Below are 21,199 nucleotides of genomic sequence, written 5' to 3'. Positions count from 1 at the left end.
CGGCCACATGAACCTCACAGCAATACCAGCCTGTGCAAGCCACTGCACGGACTACTGATACAAGCAAAGTTATTCAAATACAAAAGTGTTTTGGATCTGCAGTTTTAACTGATACCTAATGCACAGTATTGCTTCACAGTTCTCAATCCCATAGGTCCCAGTTCCGGAGAAATGTAAGCACACATCTAAGTCAAAATTGATGCATGTACTTAAGAGCTTTGCATTATTGACCTTTGTCTGTAACTCTTCCCTTAGTAATAATACTAACAAAAAATGGTTCTTTGAGGCCTGACTGTCTGCATTCCTCCAAAAGGATTTGTCTGTGAAATACCCTGCTTACTTTCAACTTTGTCCTCGCTGAGGACTAGTGCCTTTTATACATTTGAAGAGAGGCACATCAGTGGAAGTTACAATCACTCAAAGGCATTGTCATGGTGCTTCATTTTTATTACTGCTCACAGTGACTAGTAATTGTTATCTCTGAGTGGCAGAGGAAAATACCAGCACATGGGAGATGCAACTAAAAGCCCAACAACCAAATCTTTTGTGTAAACCGTAGCATTAGCTGAGGGAGGAAGTTGTTTTGTTATATTGTGGCACTGAGAAAACATATTTTCCAAATATTCCTGCCAAGAGATCCCTCTGCAATCACACCAAGGACTTGCTGCACCTCGGTGATAGCACAGTGCAAGCAAACGATTGGTTCGGCTCTTGCAGCTCTCACATAGTACCCATGTAAAAAGACAGCAAGTGAAACATACAGCTAGCTTAACGAGTCCTGTGTGGATAGGAGACTCAATTAAAATTAAATTATACAACAAATTAGGTTTTAAATGCTGCGCTGCTTAGCCAGCCAGACAAATAATAATTAGAGATGTACTGATCTGCTGCTATGTGCAGTTGAACAGCAGACTGCTGTAACTGCTTTCAATGTACGCTGGCGACACTTCCCTCCCAGCTCAGGGTAGTTTTATGTGACATTCCAAGTAAGCCATCCCTCAACAGGCCCGTTTTGTACTTGTCACCCTCCCGATCTGGGCAGAATGGACAGGATCTTTTTCTAGAGCGCACCTTTCCCATCTGTTCCATCAGATAACGTTTCTTTAGCAATATACCTCCCCTCTTCTTTCTATCTAGAATCCAGTTGATTCTAGATGGAATTCATTTTCAGGCTCTGAATTGTGTAGGTTTACATATATTAGATTCAGGAGAAAAAGAAGCTACAAATATAATTTCTTTTTTTCCCTACCAATAGCGGTACACCTACCAGCAATTTCAAAATACTCCATGATGCATAGATTAGGATACAAGCCAGAAACTGCCACCTCTGATACTGGTTCTAGCAAAAGAAATTCAGGAGTTTCTGATAAAGAACAACATAGAAATCAGCCCAATTGAAAAGGACCTGAAGGCAGCTACCCAAATCCTACTGTAAAATTTCAAATGTATTTGCATTGCATTAATGTCTGGAGCTCTCTATCACCCTGTGATAGATAACATTCAGGAAGACTGATGCCGTTTAATTTTCTCTGCAATTTTTTTCACCTCTGGTGAAAGTAATATTAAATTCTTAACATCAGATCTGGCAAATGCAACATGGAAAACACATTTCATGATTAAACTAATAATTATGTGTTCTGCATGGAATATAAAGTGTTTATAGATCATCCTAAGCCAGCAAGAGTAATGTTATCATACAGCCATCCTCAGTTGTGGTTTCCTACTGCTGGCTGCTTGTCTGAAGGTAAGGAAAAACAACTTTGTAGTGCAAAAGAAAACATACTAAAATGCTTTTAGTCAAGCATTTTTCCAAATACTGACAGCCCGGTCCTGCAGATAATCTGTGTTCCTGCCATGCTGTAAATGAGAATGCATTATTAACGTGAAGGGTTTTCCGAGACAGGCAGCCAGCCCCAGATCTCTTCCTTATTATGTGGTAGAGAAAGGAAGACAGCCAGAGACGTTGTACGAGAAGGGAACAGGAAAAGGATCATTTATGTCCTTTTTCTTGTGCTGTTTATCCAGACATCCATTACTGCCCACTGCTAGTGTTTGGGAAACTTTTAATCTAGGGGAACCTAGCATGGCAGTTCCTGTGTTGTGACTCTCTCCTTGTTAGTCCACTGCAAAGCCTTTGAATTACCCGTGAGTTACAAGGGTAAGCAGCAATGAGTTTGAGTTTAAGTATGTCAAAAGGAAGGACTCCCTGGGAAGTGCAGAGGACCTTCCGGGAAAACAAACAGAACCAACGCACCAACGTGATGCACGCAGGAGCTAACGAAACAATGCAATTCCCAGGAAGAAGTTCCTTTCAGCAGGGACGACGACTGAGCTTTGTTCCTGGGGCAGAAGGAGCAATAAAGAGAGTGCTCTGTGCCCAGCTGACAAACATAGATCAAAAATAATGCAATTATTGTTCACACTTCACCGGTTAGCTTCACTGGATGCAGCACTGATAGACAACATTCCCAGTTCTCTTTGAAACTCCTTTGTAAATGCAGCCAGGTATTTCCCGAAGAGAGCTAACAAACGATAATAATTAAAAAACCTTGTTGACATTTCTTTTTAGAAATCACTAACATCCAATTATCTTGTTACATTCAAATAGAATTTTAAAGCTGTGTAAATATGCATTTGGCATTATTTACATCCTTCTTTTCTTGCAGCCTGGAGGGGCAAAGCAGTTTAAATTTTTGCCTTTGGCATTTTTTAGCTTCTGAGCATCAACGCCTGTAGCTGGCTTGCAAGCCCAGCACATGGTCATTTCTGTCTAACAAAGAAAGCAATTCCACTTGATTAGCAAAATGGAAGTATTTCTAATAGCCTTATGCTTTCTAAGACATGGGTTTGTTTTGTTTTGTAAATCCAGGCACGGCCCTCCAGTAAGGTCTTCCCCCATTTTACCTGGCATGAGCCCACCCCTAGCCATGAGAGTAAGGATGTATCCTGATTCTTACATATCTTGGACCAGCTTCAGACGGACCCCTTAAATGGTTCTTCTTGTCATTTATAGGTGATATTCCAAGTTTTCTTTTTGATTGTTTAATTCACGATGTTAGAGAAATTTCTCCAGCACTTCCAGTCACAGTCTTAGATTGACATATTTAGTCTAAGGAAGAAAAAAAATTGCATGTATTATCTCAGGATGAAAAACTGCCTACAGAAAAATCACACAAATATTTCTGCAAAGGCTCCATCTCCATAGATAATTGGGAAAAGTTACAGTCTAGTTAAAGAATCGATTGCATCAAAGGGGATTTTTAAAATATTTCCTTTCTTTAAGTGTTTTCAAACACATTTCCTCCAGGTTGTGCCAAATTAATACCACTGGAAAGTGAAAATGTATAAATTATCCACACCAAGGACGTAACGACTGGCCGTGCTGTACATTTCACTGTACCTGTGAGTGATGCACCCCTCCAGCCCGCGCCAAAGGCACCAGTGTTTAGAGTGAAATTTCTCAGCTGTTCCCTTTTGAGTCTCTCTTGAGGTCAGAAACAGGGCTGACTGGTCCTACAATTAATGTCATGCACATTCTCTGCCGAGTTCAGATAGGACACATCCCTCGGACAAGAGCTGTAAGAGTGGCTGAGTGGAGAAATACATCCACCTCAGCCTTTGAAAGAAAGAGACCTCGGGGAGGGAAGAAGTTACAGATGCCGTGACAGCTGTATGTAGCTTCAACCAGCTTATGAATAAGGGCAGAACCTGGACACGAGAACTGAAATGACACAGAAAATCTGAAGAAAAGATGGTCAGGAGCGTCATCAGGTTTTCTACGGGTCTGCAGGGAATGTCAGCCCCAAGTAGGATGTCTGTAAATGTCGTTATAGCAGAGGAGAAGTTTCACTGGCTCGGAAAATAGAGATCTATCACTTAAAACAGAAACCTTGCTTTGAACAAGCGACCGCTTTACTCTTAGGGAAGTCTATTTACTACATGAGAAAAATCGATCTAATCACTGTTTCCAGACAAAGGAGCAAGACAAAAAGAAAATTGTTGAGAAGTAATGTAATAATATATATACCTTTTCCACATTTCACTGCTCACATTTTTCTTTTATCTACACAGCAGTTAAAATAATCACACAGTCCAGCTATTCTGGATCCTTCATCCACTGCATTAGAAATATTACTGAAGGAGTGCCTGGTTATCTTCTACTTGACAGTAACATCTCTGCTGGATAATTATTTAAGTAGAAAACTTCTATAAGACTCCAATAGTAAAAGACAAAATCCCTAATATGTGCTTTGTCGTCTCATTTCAAAATCCACGTTTACTTTTCTTACTTTGAGATTAGCAACAAAAGCCAACGCTAGCAGTGAAAACCAACATAATTAATCCGTAACATCATATAAGCGTGGACATTGTCAGAATGAAAAAACCCTAAATAATGTATTAATCCATTATTAGGGCGATCTCAGAGCCAGGGCTGTCAGTTAACACTGTACTGAGATGCAGAAGAGATGCTCATTATTAAAAAAAAAATCACCACACTAAATTCTCAGCTGCATCCACCAATGGAGTACCACTGCAGTCACTGATAAGCAACTTTGCATCAGCTGAAAAGATGATCACTTGTCTAGCCGTTCAAAACTTTGAATTGCTGTGGAAGCACAATGACTTCATGAACCAAAACCTTGAATGCTGGGAGCGATTTCTGTGGCCACGTAGGGAGCTGTAGCAACGGGCTCCAGAGGGAAGGCGTTCCTAGGCTTCCTCCTGGAGAGTAGGTGCTGAAAGTTTTCAGCTCTCTTGGGGGAAGGAGAGCACACTTTGGTGGAGCTCAGGGGGAAGCAGCTCACCCAGCCAGGTACTTCGCCTTGCAGATCCCCTCTCAGCTTGACCGTCTTTGTAATGGGTTTAATGTTTGCTATACAACAACCCCAGGAAATACCGTCTCTGGTACGTGGGGGACAAATCCCTTTTCAAGCTGGATATGGAGAAAGGGAACGGAGAGGCAGAAAAGGTAACTGAAGGAAATGGGAACGATGGGCTGAGTAGAGTTCCTCCTCCCAGGCTGTTGAGGTAGGTCTTTAAATCACAGTCTGATAGAGCAGCAGGCTAAGCAACATACAGTCAAGATGTTTCATGAGATTTATTTTTATTTTACATATTGTACAGTGTAATGATCTGTAAATTGACTGGTGTAGGCACTGAACCAGAGACAAGTAGATAAGAGTTAGAGATCACCTGCAGTACATACCTGGAAATCTAGTCATTGTTTTTGTAAATGATAGCATGCCCTAAATTGCATCATCTTCAGACTAGACACCGGGATTAATGGAACATTTTATCTTGTTCCTTGCTTTCTCTCAATGCCGTATTCTAGAGACACATTGTTATTTTTATTTTGCATTACCTTTGGAGATGCAGGCTTGCACACTAACCTGGTTTACACTGAGTTGCCTCCTGAGAAAGGGAAGAGTCTGTCTTCAACATCCTGTACAAAAACAAAAGGTCCCATAACATCTTGTCTGGCTTATTATTGGCAGGGAGTCAGACCCATCAACCCTGGGGGATGGGGCAGCATTTTTTATTTTTTATTTGATTTATTAAAAATCCCTGCTGTGGATATTAAGAGGAAATCGGCCATAATTCAGGAGCAGTAGTTCTGAGGGACAGTGAGATGGAAGGTTTCATATTAAAGCCTTAGGAGGCCAAAAAGAAAATTGAAAATCTGGAAGTATCGGCTGATGGGCACTATACTTTCATTATACAGAACACCAAACTCTATAAACCTCTTGGCAGGAGGGATGAGAGTAGAATCAAAACAATGACCTTGAGATCAGTCTTAGGCTAGGGAACAGTAGGTTTACAACAGATGCCAAGTAAAGGAGAGGAAGAGAAAATGCAAGTCAGATGTTATCTTCAACTTGGACCTTGTTCTGGGCCTTCCTGGTCAAAAAATGTCCACATTTATAGTTTCTTCCTGTATAACAAAACCAATATATAATCTTTTATCTCCGTCCATGCAGCAGGAACTCTTAACTAGGTTCTCTTCGCTTTGCATCTCCACTGTTGCATTATTCTCTCTGTTTTTGTCATTTGATGTCTTGCCCCATTCTTTTTCCTAGCCAGTGCCCTGCTTTGATCAGATCACTTCCTACTTACATCCCTCCTTTGATTCACCGTTCTCTATCGCAGCAAGGAAAAAGCTATTTGATTCATTTCCAAGACCTGTTTTGACCTATGTGCATCCAGCCTATCATCTTAAATTCACTTTTAGGAGTCAGAGCTCCCCTCTGGTTAGCCACATTGCCAGTCTGTATCACCTCTTTGTTACATTGTCAGACAACTACCATATGCTTTTTTCCTCCCCAAACTGCCATTCTTCCATTATAGGAATGTTCTGTAACAGCTACGGAAAGAAGTTAATCATCATCCTGTAAAGCTTTTTTTTTCCTGTGATGCCTACAAAAGCACCTATCACCAGGTGACTAGATGGCGTGCCAAGACCGTAGGCTACTACACTAACTTCATCTTATCTTACTGTTTGCTTGTACTGTTCCATCTGCCTGTCCCTGATACCCACTTGTTATCTCCTGTTGCATGCTTGGCTTGGGTGATCTTTGGCATGTAGACCCTCTTCCTGTTTCACACATGTGCTGAACCTCATATAGCAGAGACCCGGTCAATGCTTTCAGCATGCAGGGACTATAGCAGCGCAAATAATAAACACCAGTCTTTCCTCACTGCTAAGCTGATGGATGTTGTTCTCCTCCAGTTCACCAACAGCAAAGTGATGAGTGGGAGAAGATGCAGTACTCTGCTTTTGTATAACTAGTGGGGCTAGAAAGGCTAAGGAGCTCAGCCTACTGCGGTAAGGATGGTGTTGCTTACTAATAGCAGTCTCTCAGCCAGGAGAGAGCATTTGATGGGTTCTAAAGAAGTGCCATGGTATGCTGCATAAAGCAATGCAGGGAGAAAGTTGATTTATGCATGGACTTTATCCCACATTTCCTCCTAAGCCTGAGCTCAATCTAAAGAAATCATCTTGTAGACCCTTATTTGGGCTAGGCTTAGAGAAGCCAAAAAGCATATATCACTTGATAGCTAAAGCTCTGGAGGCAACCAGTTACGATTTATGGGGGTGTTGGAACACCCACAGCTCAGCATCCAAAGCCACTGAGACAGCGGGACAATGTGGGTGTTGGTACACCATCACCATGTATTTTTTTCATATGTGAACACTGGTTGCTTAAACACCCTGCATTCAGGTTTGACAGCCTGTAAAGTACTGAGAGTCACAATATCCCCAAAACATTGGCCGTGATATTACTCATTTTATGGCATTCTCATCTTTTACAGCAGTGTATACATGGAGGAGTAATGGTTCAGGAGCTCACCTAAATCATTGGTTTCCAGCGTATGGTCTGCAGAGCCTGGCAAGCCCACGGAAAACTTCTAAAGGGTCTGCAAAAAGTGATTGAGAAAAAGCAAATTCATATGTGCCAGACAGCAATCTACATATGTGAAATTCCTAAAGGAGTCTGCACTACTGCTGGAAAATTTTTTAGGGGTCCACAAATCAAAAAAGGTTGAAAAAAACACTGACTTAAATCTTCTCCTGCAACAGCAAATGGCCTAGAACTGCAGCAATATGAGAACTTGGCGCTAAGAAATAGCATGACAGCTGAGCGGCACAAAATCTCTGCAGCTTCTCACAGATGTAAATGGAAGCAAGTAGGACAGACACATATCTGTTTAGCTTTTGTAAGTATTTGTTCAGGGATTAGTGTTAAAACAGACTCAGAATAAAAAGGGCAGCCCATCTCAATGCTAACTAAAGTAATCTTGACTACAGATTACTGAATGCAACAAACCTGGAGATGGATGTGTTCCTTGTACAGATTGGTCATTTCAAAGCCTGAACTTTCACTAAGTTTAAAAAAAAAAAAAAATCAGACAAGGACAATCCCTATTAAGGCACCAGGTAGTTATTTCAGTAGATTCTCTGGAAATAAGCTTGTTTCTGTGCTAATTTTTCTTCTGGCAGAACCAATTCATTCTTGGCCTTTACAAGCTGGTGTTTTACATTTGATTCAAAATTGGATTTGGGCCTCTGGGGATATCTGATGTCAGCCTTCCTAATGTAGTGTCAACGTGAAGACACAAAGAGATAAAAAGTCAGTTTCACTTAGAGTTTGCTTTTTCCAGGGTCTACTCTGGATTTTTCACTCTCTTTCACTTTTGCACTCTGGATCACTGCGTCTTCTTGTCTTGAGTCGCATTAAGCGGGAGGGCAAGAGTGTGCTTAGCCAACCTCCGTGGTTTATAGGCAGGGTCACTAACACAGCTGGAACACATACTTATACTTCATGATATCACCTCATAAAACGATCACATAGCAGACAAATTTTAAGCGCATATTTGAAAAGCAGAAATTCTGGGGTCAGGGTGGCGTAGACTGGAGGAAGGGTAAATGTAGGCTACAATGAGAAATAACGAGACTTACTTTGCTGGAGGAAATGGTTGAACATTAGCATTTCAATAGAAGAGGTCAAACCATTTCATCCAATACAGGATGTAGTTCCCTGCAGACCAAGCTAATACAACCCATAACATCTGTACTCTATACCACACTTCTTAAATGTGATGTCCAAACTGTAGGTTACTCCCCACAACGACTTGCATTATCCCTCCTGCCTCCCTCCCTGGCCCATCGTGCAGTCTGTGCTCATCTGGAACATATGAACTAACCAACTAAAAATGGGATGCAAAGGAAAAAGAGCAAGAACACAGACCATCTCAAAGGTATTAGGAAAAACAGTATGTAGGCACACAGCTCGGGACATTCATAACACACACAGAGGAAGACTGAATTACGATTCCTTGGACAACCTTAGTTCTGGACTTTCCTGACACATATATGACTTTGCAACAATCAAGATTGTGTCATTCCTTAGGACAATAAAATACATTATTTATTAGACTACAAGTTGATCATTCTCTCAACCAAAACAAGCACTAACAAAGTATTTTCTGCTTTTGCCTGTGAGAGGCTTTAAGTTTATATTCTCTTGCAGAGGATAACTGGGAAGCAAAGTGCTTATCTCTTCTTCTTAAGTGACACAGCCCGTGTGTGGAGCTAACTTAGACAGGACATAGCACCTCTGCAAATAACATGACAGTGAGTAAATGCATGGTACACCAAGTAGGATAAATTCATAACTAAAATCACATGTGACTCTCATAAAATGAAGATTTCCTATCCAGGCAGATTCACATACTCTTTTCCTGGAAGTGGTAAAATGCTGTGACAATAAATAAATAAATCAATCTGCATTTCCCAGCCTGCAGCGCTTTCATGGTCCAGATACCTACAGACTCAAACTCTTGCTCCCACCACCACTGCAGAGCAGAAAGTAGAGCTGCTTTGTGCAGTGCCTTACTCCTGTCTTGCTTAGCATGTTAGACTTCACAAAGGCAGTAGAGAAGGTATTTTGTTCCAGGTCTCATATGTGGTAATTAAGACAGGATTTTATGCCACAGGTAGAACATAACCTTTCTGCCATATTGCCTACCTTCTTAAAAAGATAAGGAAAATCCTCATGTTCAAGTGAGCTGTACAGCTGCTCAGTTTTGCAGAAGACTCGTGAGTTTTCCTTGACGCTGTTTTCTCCTTTGCTTACACCTATGTCTAATTTAACACCTTCTATTCCACTATTTGCTCAGCAGTCGCTGCCCAACAGCGCATCCTCCCATCAGCGTAGCAGCCTACACCAGCCAAGATCATGGTAAACAGTTGATTGGGTTCAGCTGGGCCTTTCTGCATTGTAGGAAGAGCAGGCAGGCACTTGAATACAGTTTCTGGGTGTCGGTCTGGATACCGACAAGATCAATCCCTTGCCAGAAAGAGAAAAAGCAGCATCACATTTTTCATAGTGCTTTTCTTTAATGACATTTCCTTCCTTCCATTAAGCAAATGTCCAGGGGAGATAAATGAATTGCTTTGTATATCTAGAGGATCTTTGAAATCCTTGATCCAGGCTAAGTGTGCAAGAATGAGAAAAATAACAGGGAGCTGAATGGAGGAAGGAGATTTAAACACACAAACTCTCAGACTGCAAAAAAATAAGAGAGCTAGAAAATGGAGGCATGGCACAAGAAAATAACTGAGACACGGGGATACTCCAAAATAACGCAGCTGCTAGAGGAGAAAAAAAACAACACAAAAGAACCTCATGCAGTAAAGGGAGAGTTGATGTTCGGCAATGCTCAGAAATTTTAATACTGATGTGTAAAATTAAACCATGACAGCAGAACAGGCTTATCTGCAAGCGTCACGTTACTTCCCCTGGGATCACTACCTTCCCACTGGTGCTTCTGTCATCTTCTCCTTCCCCCTGCCCCCCCAAATCTCACTTGACCTGAATTCTCATGATTTGGCTCCATAATCCTCTGGTTTCCACTGTATGCACACAAAAGATTATTGTACAAAAGCGAATTCCCAGGGCCTTGGGCTTTGCTTTCCATTTAGTTAAAGAATTATCCTACAGTAGTTTAGGTGCTGGGAAACTTGTCCTGTAGATTATTGCCTACAGGGCAAATGCTGAGGAGGCTGCTAACGAGAGAACAGATGTTCAGTGGCTTATGAGCCTTGCTGAATGTAAATATCTTCAGCACGGTGCTTGTCAATAAGCCTCTGCCTGAGAATCACAAACCTTATGGACAAAATTCACCCCCAGTGTAAATGCATGGGCTTAGGCAGAATTACGCCGAGGAAGAAGCTGGTCCTTCATCTGCACCAAAGCGCCAGCGTTTAAAAGCATGTACAGAAATTGAGACTAAATGTCATGAAAAGTTAATATTTTTAAACAAAACCTTGCCTCTTTCTAAGAGAAAATGCAGCTCTTGGATCTGCTATGACACAGCAGGCCTAAAATAAATAGATTTCACTGAGATATTGGTATTAGGAGGGAAAGATCTTACAGTGACTGGGTCTCTAAAATTTTGCTTGCCTTGCTAAAAGGATGTTCTGCTTACAGGGCCTCAGTTTCATCCAGTGGATGTTGTCTTGCCAGGCAGCAGCAATTTAAGGGGCTGTAGGTGAAATGCTCTTCCAGTCCTCTGAACACATGCAAACTTTCAGCTACCAAAGCAGCATGTTTGCTCCCCGTTGCCCGATGCACAACCTTCAGAGCACATACACTTGAGTGAGGGCTGAGGAGCTGATTGCAATCGCTTGGTGCTTCTGAGTGGCTTTTCCTTTATGAGGTCTCTTGACAGAAGATCAAGATATGCATGGAGGACGCTTGCCCTCAAGCTTTACCCCTTCCAGCCGCCCTTCCTGCGGCAAGAGCAGGCTGACCTTGCTTTGCACCTCATCTTTGCCGTGGCAAAGCTCAGTTGTACCTACACTGCTGGAGAGCCACAAGCTCTTGCTGGTCGTAGATTCCCACTTCACTGTCAAAGTTTAGTAACTGCACTCTGTCATCAAGTTGCTTGGTATAGTTTTCAGGATCCACTAATGAATCCTTCCAGGCGAGTGTGCCAGCTCTCCGTGCCTTTGCCAAGGGGTGCTCAAAGTTCCCACTTATGGCATGAGAAGGGAAGGCGAGTGAGCGGGGTCTCTGTTCTGTCAATGAGCCCATGAAACCATGAAGGGGCTGTTTTTTTCTGGGAGTCCTTTGTTACAAGGGCATAACCACAGCCTGAAAAATAAACAAACTCCACCATGTTAACATTTAATTGGAAAGACTGGCTGGCAAGCTAAAACTTGCGAGAGCTGGGTCGGCTACTGAACTGCTTCATGACGTGGAGCAAATCACTTTGCTTGCTCACTCCTCTGTCCCGTCCCAATCAGATTGCCAGCTCTGCACAGACAAGACTGAGTTTTATTAAACATGTATACTCTATTGAGCACAGCGAAGCCCTTGTCTCACCTGAGGCTTCTAGGTGTTCTTGTAGCACACATAATAATAACACTTAACAGTTCAATCTCTTACGGTGGGAAGTCCCTTGAAGAATATTTCGTATGTGCCTGCCTTTGGCATGAAAAGTTGCCACAGAAAATACTGTAATTACAATCTATTCTTTTGGAGGTAGACATTTGCTACCGGAACGTGATCACCTCTGGGTGGAAAGCGACGGCTGTTCCCCGCCGCCCAGGCCAGCAGCACGCTGCCGGGACGGACACGCAGCAGGAGCGTGGCCAGGGCCCAACCTGCCCAGCCTGGCTCCTTCCTTCCCCTTGCCCTCTCCCTGCAGGCGAACCGCAGCTGGCAGAGCTGGGCTACCCGCCGGATCCCGGCCAGGACAGTCAGGTTCACGCCCCGGTGCTCGCCGGAACTGTCACGGTTTATTAATGCCTCACCAAAGCCCTCTGCCGCCTCTCGATGCTCCTGCGGGCCCCAAGCCCGCACCCCACCCGGCCCCGCTTAGCGTCTGGGGCAGAGCAGGGGCACGGCAGCCAGGCTGAAGGTTAAGTAGGGAGGAGGAATATCAGCACGTAAACCTCCCTGGAAATAGATAAACATTAGCTGCTTCAGTCATTGCTGAACCTTACTTCAGTCGCACCGTTTTTAGGATGAGATCATTAGCAGCTATAATGTTTTGAGCTTAAGCTTGCAGACTTAAACTTAAGACTATTTGCATGTCTCTTAAGCCCTTCAGCATCTGTGGGGCGAAGCAGGATCTGTGGCAGGGGTGCACACGACTTGCTGGGTTTTGGCAGAACAGCGTAAGATTTACTGCCCCGCCTGCAGCTTCCGCAGGGACAGGAGTTACCGGCTGCAGAGCGAGCAGGGACCCGCGACCGGCCCGGGGCCACCCGGCTGGGCCCCGCGCCCGGCGCTGCCCGGGCCGGAGGCGGCGAGGCGATGCCTCCCGGCTGTCCTTGTGCTCCTCTGGCACTAGATGGCAATGTGGGTCTTCAGCAGCCGTGGGAAGGCGGCCTCGGGGGAGCCCGGGGGGGGGGGTACCCCTGGGCATCGCTCCGCATCCCTGCGGGCCCCTCTGCATCCCGCCCTGTCATCCCCGTGGGACCTCAGGCGGCCTCCTGGATAAAACGTGCAAGGAAATGCTCCTCGGTGGCTGGCGTTGCCCTGTGCCTCCCACGACTGCCTCTCGTCCCAGATTGGATTTTATCCATCTCTGGGAAGAAAAGCTGCAGCTAGCAGCAGGGCTGGGTAGTGCTGGCCGCACCACGTATTCCTGTGGATGGGGAGCAGCGCGTCGCTGCCTGGCCTAACCTGCTCATTGCTGGGACCCACGGCATCCATGGGAGACGACACGGGACAGGAAACCCCGTCTGCAGGCACCAAAATGTGCCGGTGTTGCATTTGTGCCCCAGCTGCTGCCAGGCCCCGCACCCCTGCAGTTCTGCCGGCGGTACTGGTAGGACGGCACCAGCCGTGCCACCAGCAGAGCTGCCAGCACTGGCTGTCTTCTGCAGCCTTTCCGCCCAGAAAAGGTTGACGTCTCCTTTTCTGCGTCGAGAGTAACATTTCTGAGAGCTTGTATCTGGGTATTTTATTAATTACCCTTAATCCAGTGACTTTTTCTTAAGAAGAGAGCGTTTTTCTTAAGAAAAAGTCACAGACAGAGCCTTTTCTGTTGTTGCCTTTGGATGGAGTTTTGTCTGTCAGTCATGGGCAGGTTTTTAAGAGGAAATTTTAAAATGAACGATAAAGGACACCCTGGCCTTTGCAACACAGAGATGGTCTGCTGCTACGTTTCTAGTTTTCTGTTTAGTTTTTAAATCTGCCATGCGATGGAACATTTAGTAGTTCAGTTTCAGTATTAATGGGCTTATCTCCTATCTTACACCTTACCCCCGTGGTGGTATGTGTTATACGAGTTGTTTCCTCCAAGCTTGTCATAATTCTGTTGTACTTCTTAGAGGTGCCTCCACTTTGTGTTATCTCTCTGCCAGTCACGCCGCTAGAATTAGCATTTCACGAGCAAGAGATTAGAGCAGCGCTCTGCAGGAGCGAGCGGTGGCAGACAGTGGGCTGCCAGTGCACGCAGGCAAACTCCCCATCCTGATTTGTGCTGCCTGTTGCACCGGGGACTTACCATTAACTCTGTTGTCATTCCTTGTCTGCTTTAACATGATTGCTTTCAAGCTTTCTCTCTCCAGGAGAACATCTGTGTTTTGGATTAGTTTTCCCTAGACAGATTTACTTACAGTTTTTCCACATTAAATCTCTCTATTTTGTTGCTTTCTAGTCTATCTAGGTCCTCTCTTGGTGTTATTCCTCCAGGTGCATTCAACATCTCCCCATTTAGTGGAGTCAGCACAGTGCTCTGGTATCCCAATTTACTCTTTGTATTAGACTATGAATGAATTACACATTCCTGGATGTCCTTCTGCAACACAGTGCATCCACTTCTTGCAGTCCTTTGTTTACAGTTCATGCTTTTGTCATCCGCATGACTGTGCCAATATCCAAAAGGATTTAAATTACTGTTTCCATCAGACACATATGAAAAAGCTATAAAAACCAAAACAACTCCCCCACTTGTTCTGCTTATCAGTCATAGTTACATTAACTTCTGAATGTTACGAGACTTTCCTCTTAGTATCTGTTTTATTTTACTAAATATAAGCTTACAGTAATTCCAGACCACTATTGATTCCTGTTTGAACATTGTTTGGATATTTAATTTTCACCCTATTTTCTGCCCGTATAATATCAGTTTTCCATTGCTTAGTTGTAGCTGGTGGAAAATGTTTCTTGTCCTTCAATTCAGGGACATAACACCCTAAATATGCCCATAAAAGGAATAAAAAATTTTGAATGGCAACAATCATGTCTGACAACAGAATGAAATCAGATGGTGATTGAATTGAAAGAGTTTAGTTTTCTGCCCTTTGTTTTATCCATATATTGAAGTCAGGGTGAAAGCATAGGTAACTGCATCCCCAAAACACACATCCCCTTGCCAGCATTCCTGTATTTCATCCAGATATGCGCTTTTTTTTGACCCTGGTGCTCTGAGGTCAAATACTATGCAACCTGTCTTGAAAAAAATAGCAGAGCTGGAGGCTGTGCCAGCAGCTGGGGCTACCACAGCCCTAAAGCTCACCTTCTCTAAAGCACACGGGGAAGCTTACGCTGAAGGACACACAGATGGCAAAACTGCCCAGACTGCCTCGCCAGTGCATCCCAGCGGCTGCTGGAGAAACCCTGTTTCTGCTCTGTACCGTTCCTCTTGGCCAAGAAATGAGGAGAGGAAGGAGGCTTAGTGCTAACTTGCTGTACTCCCTGCTGGTAAGGCAATGATAGCTACACAGCACACCTGCATTATTTTCTACTTCATGTCCCAGCATTGCTTTCAGTGAGAGCTACTTCCATTTCCCTCTGCTCTTCTCTTTCCTTAAGAGCGCCAGACCCTACAGCTGATGGTCACTCTTATTCCTGGTAGGTTTGCAGCTTGAGCACTGCAGTATGATTTACTCCAAGGTCTTGTTCTCTCGAGGCATTTCGTCGCCCTTGTCTTTTGAATGCACTTGAGAACCAGGACCCAGGTAGTGTATCCTTCTGATAAGTCACAGTAAGAGGATTTTTACCTCTACAATTAGCCTATTGACCGATTAAGTCCTCACAGCAATCACAATGAAGACTACGCAGTTTGCAATACTTCTCCCCAAACTCAAGCACTCCATTGCTTCACCGTCACTGTGACATGACTCGCTTTTTTTTTCTCCCCAGCCATTCTGTGGTGGAAAGAGACATTTAAATGTTTCTAAGATTCCTTTGTCCATTATTATTTTAAAGCCGAGCGTGGGATCAAGCAGCTCAGTTCCCTGTGTGGATGATGTGGCTGAGGCAGTGGTCACGCTAGCGCCTTCCGCTGACTGTGACAGACTTTGAATACACCCTTCATGTGGGGGAGGATGGAAATGCGTATCTAAAGACCTTGCTTAGCTTGATACTGGTCTTTGAGGCCATTGTGCTTTGGCTTACGCCCGTTCTCTAGATCCTCCCACCCTCGCCCCCTTTATCTTTACTGAGGATGATAGCGAAGTGTGGGCACAGTGGGAGTTGAAGATTCACTGTGATCATTTGCAACAGCAATTAGCAAATGCCTGTGCTCACCTGAAGCCTCTACGGCATGACGGGGTGCAGCACAAGTCCTTCAAATCCCATCCCTGCTCCAGGCTGTACAAAGTCTGTAGGATCAGGGCTCCCAGCTTAGCATTGCTGACAGGCAGACAAAGGCAGAGATGGACAGCCCTCCTCTCTCACCCTTATTCAGCTGTCCCTCCTCCTCCTCCTCCTCCTCCTCCTCCCACCCGTGAGGCTTTTGCTGTGTTAGAGCTTAGTGCATTCAGCTGTCTTCCACCTCCATCATTGCTTTGATAACTGATAGCAGGGAAGGTACTACTTAAAGAATCTGGGTGACTGCTAGCAAAATAAACAGGAGATGAAAGATAAGGCAGTCTCCTTGGTGCGTAATTACCTTAAATGAAGGTCTGTTTGCTAATACCGTTGTTTTGATGTGCTAAACAGCTTGGTCTTAACGCCCCAGCAGATACTAAAACTAACGTAATTCCCAATGATGTCACGCCAGGATGTACAGAGACTGTGGGGAGGCAAGAGGCAGGGGAGGAAGAGCCGCAGAGCAGGTGTCTGCAGGCCGCGCTCCCAAATCGCCTGGCGCGGCAAGCTCCTCTGCACGGCACCTCTGCTGCCAGCACGGGCTTGCAGAGCCCCACGAAGTGATGCTGCCAGCCAGGCGAGTGGCTCGCTCCGAGGCACCTACTCCCTCCCCGCCGGCCTGATCTTGAGGAGATGCTCACGGGTGCGCGGCAAGGAGGGCTCTTTGTGTTCACGCTGCGGTGCTCTGCATGGCGGCACTTGCTCCCCACTTCTTCCCGTAAGAGGGGAGACTCTCCCTTCGCTCGGAATTGGGCTGAAAAAAGCTGCAGCCGGCTTGTAGGCAGCTGGGTTACCTGCGTGTACACATAACCCGGGCTGCGTGGGATTGCAGGGTTCCTCTCTTCTATTTAATTGTCTGCCTGGAAGCATCTCCTGACCTAGTTACGCCTGCAGTTGTGTCACAACTCGGCCTGGGCGCCGAGCGGCATAGCATGAGCGGGGAGCTCTGCGCGCACCCGCTCCCACAGCTGAGCTAATGGAGACTGACAGGGGGTATCGGGTTTTTTAAGACTAAGAAGACTCCCAGGGTGTTACTAATCCCCTAGAGGTGCCATTAGCTTATGATAACCACACCTTTGAAATTGTTTTATTGCTTTAATAATGTGGTGGTGATGGAAAATGGGGAACATGCCACATTTATTATTTATGCTGGTAAAAGATGAAAGTTAGCAATTAGAAGCTTTAAAGCACAGGTTCAGCAGAACTACATGACTTACATTTATTCATTTTTGGACTAGCCACCCCAGCACTGGAATGCCCTTACTGTCCAGGTTTGTTAAGTTGGGCCACCTACATAAGCCACGGCAAAGCGGCAGGCCAGCACAATTAACACTGCAAGACAGATACGCATCTTAACTGCAGGGACGGGTGGAGATTTCCTGGTGAGGAGCTGTTGGAAGTGGAACAGTGCTTTATGATATCTGGACTAATCTTGTGCTATGATAATTCTGTCTTGCTTAAGTGCTTGCAGCCTCTCTGTGCTGCGTAGTCATGCTGTGGCAGCTGCTGTGTGCATCTGATCCAAACTCGCTGCTTCCCCACGCACTTAATTGGTAAAATTGCCACCTATTGTTTATAAAAAAGCGTGGAAAGAGTAAGCAGAATCTTGGTCCCCGGGACTGTAGAGCGGTGGCTCTGCTGCCACACGGCTGGGAATCACGCTCTGTCAGCTCAAGGCAACACGGCGAGGATGCACGTTGTACCATATGTGTCGTGACATCTACATCTGGATGGAGCAGCTCTACCGAAATAAAAGAAGCCGGTGCAGCTTGTGGTAGAGTGCAACATCAGGCCTTTCAAGGCTGCCACGCTTCCAAAGTGTGGGGTTTTAGCCTGAGAGCCTAGAGAAAGGGACATGAACACCACAGCAAAAGTGAAGGAAAAGGGAGGAAAGTTAGGCTGCTTGTAAAAGAAACTTGCCAAGACAGCATACGTCCATGCTTGGAGCTGCAATGGAAGCGATTTCACTAAGCTGCCTTGAGCCCGCTTTCTCATTCTGTGTGATCCTTCAGTGAGGTTGCAAGCTTGTTTGATCGCTTCACCTTAGGATCAAATAAGCAGAGGGCTGACGGGGTGGTTTTTCTGCAGTTGGCAGAAAATGGAGGTGAGAGAGAGAGCGAGCAAGCGAGTTTCTATTAAGAATAGAGAGATTAACGCACCCAAATTTAATTGGAATTGCACAAGCAGGCAAGAGGTGCCCAGCTCTGAGTTCATGCATAGATGATGTGAGTGTCCTATGTACTACATTTCGAACATCTGCAGCGTGACTATCTCAGCCTTGTACTTTGGTCCTTGCTACGAGCTTTCACGTTGGTTATCGGTATTGTACATCCTTATTTCTATTGTACATCCTTCTGCCCTTTGCCTCATTGCACTGCACCACTCCCATTGCAAGGCTGTGTGCAGACAGAACCGACGCAGGGACCTTGTCCGTGACTTGCTTTCCCCTTGGCTCCAACGTGCTCAACGTTACCGGTGTCACGCCTGTGCCCTTAGCACAGCCTGGAGAGAAGCCCCTTCCCTGAAGCAAACTTAGGCCGTGTCCAAAGCCTGGTGTTTCTGTGGGTGGGCAATGCTGGAGCACGGCAGCTGGCCGTGCAGGGCAAAGCGGGACCCCTGAGGTCGTCAGCATGCTTCTAACGAGCACGGGCACTCTTACGTCAACGTGTTGTTAATTGGGATCCGCGTTGTTCCTCCAGAAGGCTGATTCAATGGCCTGTGTTAAACAGGAAGAGTGCATTAACATCAGTCACTGGCATCCACATTATTCAGGCAAGCAGAAACCAGGTCCGCAATCTGGATTCTCAGCCTGCATCCCACGCCTGACAAGCTCTCGCTTCGCAGGGCCTGATTCACTTTGTGGGCGTCTCTTTTTCTCCAAGCGAAGGCCTTAGGGCTGCACGTCCCTTCCTGAAGAAATTACACATGATTACAGCCGGGCTGCGGAAGGGTTGAAGCTGGTACAGTCTGCGAGCGGGGGCTGCTACCACTGAAAGAAGGTAATCGGTTTTGAGCCCGTTCGTTACCTTCTCACATGAACGTCGCCCTTTGACAAAGCCCCTGCCTTTGGCTCGGGTTATTCCCGTAAGGCTGGAGTTTAGCGATGGCCGTGGGCAAAGCTCAGCCTGGAGATGGGTTTCGTTTCTTTTCCTCGAGGCTGCTGCCAGCCTTGGCTAGGCTCAGGGACCTTCCCCAGCAGCACCAGCGGGCCGAGGAGCCCACCCTCACTCGGAGGATTGTGCTGTGCTAGGAAAAATGCTTCTGGCTCTTCTCATGTGTATTTGGGGCAGAAAGGAGGTGTAGTTTAGATTAGAGCACTGCGGCTTTATCAGTGTTTATCAGTGTAGGAGTTCTGCTCCGTGTAGCATAACAGCCTCAAGTCCTTTTAAACCCTGACATCAATATGTGGTGATAAGATAACACTGGTTATCCTGTACCGGTTGCTCTAGATAAGATAAACCCTTTTATGCTTTAAAACAGAACTCAAAGTTTCTGCTATGTTTTCTTTTCCTTTTAATGTAGCAAACTCCAGAAACATTTTATTTCTAAGGGAGTGGTATTTATAAGAGCAGATAAAAATAGTACGTATCATAAATAAGAGTTTCCAAACTTGCCCAAGGAGCATTAAACATTTTCTTTCAAAGACTAAATAGAAATGAGCTAGTAGGAGGTAGATTTCAATGTTTTAGAAAACTGTTGGATTAATTAGAAGCTAAAATTATTCCAAGTAAGTGGTCATGCCTACATTTATTATGTCAGAAGAGCGTCCACCCGGCGATATTTCAGCAGCAGTGGATGTTAATTTTAAGGTGGTTACTTTTAATTAACATGAAATAACTTTTGTAGAAGTATTGCTTGAGACAGCAGTATGGGGCATTTCCATTTTGCATTTAAAGCTGGGACTGAATTTCTCTGTACAGGCCGGTATATCCATAAATCTGCAGCACTGACTCTTCAAGTAGAGACTACATCTTCGGAGAATTTAGAGACATTCATTCATTAGTGAGTTAAAATTAATAACTAGGTCCTTTATGAAATTTAGCACTTTAGTCTTGTTTGTCCCAAATGATTTTAACAATGGAGTAACAGACTCTTCACATTTTCCGTATAATTAAAATTAATTGAAACGATGTGCATTAGTTGTAATTAAGCTATGCAGCTAAGAGTGGTTGTATCTAATTGCTATGATTATATAGGCTACAAACAAGCTCAAGGCACGCAAGTGGAGTCATTGTGACACAAGAACTCAGCCACCAGCCACCTTCCCGTGAGTGACGGTCTGCCCGGGGGGAAGGCTGCTCCCTGGGATGAGGCAGTGCTGCAGCAGCAGGAGATGCTCTGGTAGTCGAGCTGGCTCAGCTGCCTCTGCCTTTAAATTCACGCTTGTGCCCAAAACCTGAACAGTGAAGGCTGCCGTTGCACCCTTTGCTCAGCTTTAACGTAGCACTAGCGGGGGAGAAACTGAGGCAGGAGTGCAGCTCCTGTAAAGCACAGAAGCCTTTGCTGCGGGCTCTGGCACAGCCTGTAGATCACGGAATTAACTGCAAACGTAGTGCCACGTTCACCAGCGCATCCCAGTTACACCAGGCACCCCTTAGCCCAGTACCGGCCGCACTGCAGGCGCGGCGCAGCACGCAGAAGGTGACCCTGTGACGGTGGTAGCTCCTGCTTTTAGCTCCAACGATCTCCGTCTCCCTGTGGAGATGTTCTGCAGCTGCAAAGCACCTCCAGGCCACTGTGTCCAGCCACTTCGCACCGAAACTGCCCACAGCAGTGCCGCAAAGGGAGAAAGAACCAAAACAAAAAATCCCCCCACCGCTGCATTAGCTCTTTAAAGTTCAGTCTGAAGTAATCAGGCCTAAACTGCAAATTTGTGGTCATTATGTAGGTCACTACAGGATCAGGTTGAGGTTGCTTTGGATGTCATACCTGTGCAACCACCTTTTTTTTGTGTGGTCTGCTTAGGCTTTTCTGAGCAGTGTCTTGAAAGTGCAACCCTAATTGTGGGTTTCCTACATTTATAATGCATGATTTGGGGAATGACGAGTCCCTTATATTTACTTATTTTTTTTTTTTAGTTTTTTGCT

The sequence above is a fragment of the Mycteria americana genome, chromosome 13, assembly GCF_035582795.1.
Source record: "Mycteria americana isolate JAX WOST 10 ecotype Jacksonville Zoo and Gardens chromosome 13, USCA_MyAme_1.0, whole genome shotgun sequence".
Lineage (NCBI taxonomy): Eukaryota > Metazoa > Chordata > Aves > Ciconiiformes > Ciconiidae > Mycteria > Mycteria americana.
Note: the sequence above shows the minus strand (reverse complement) of the source record.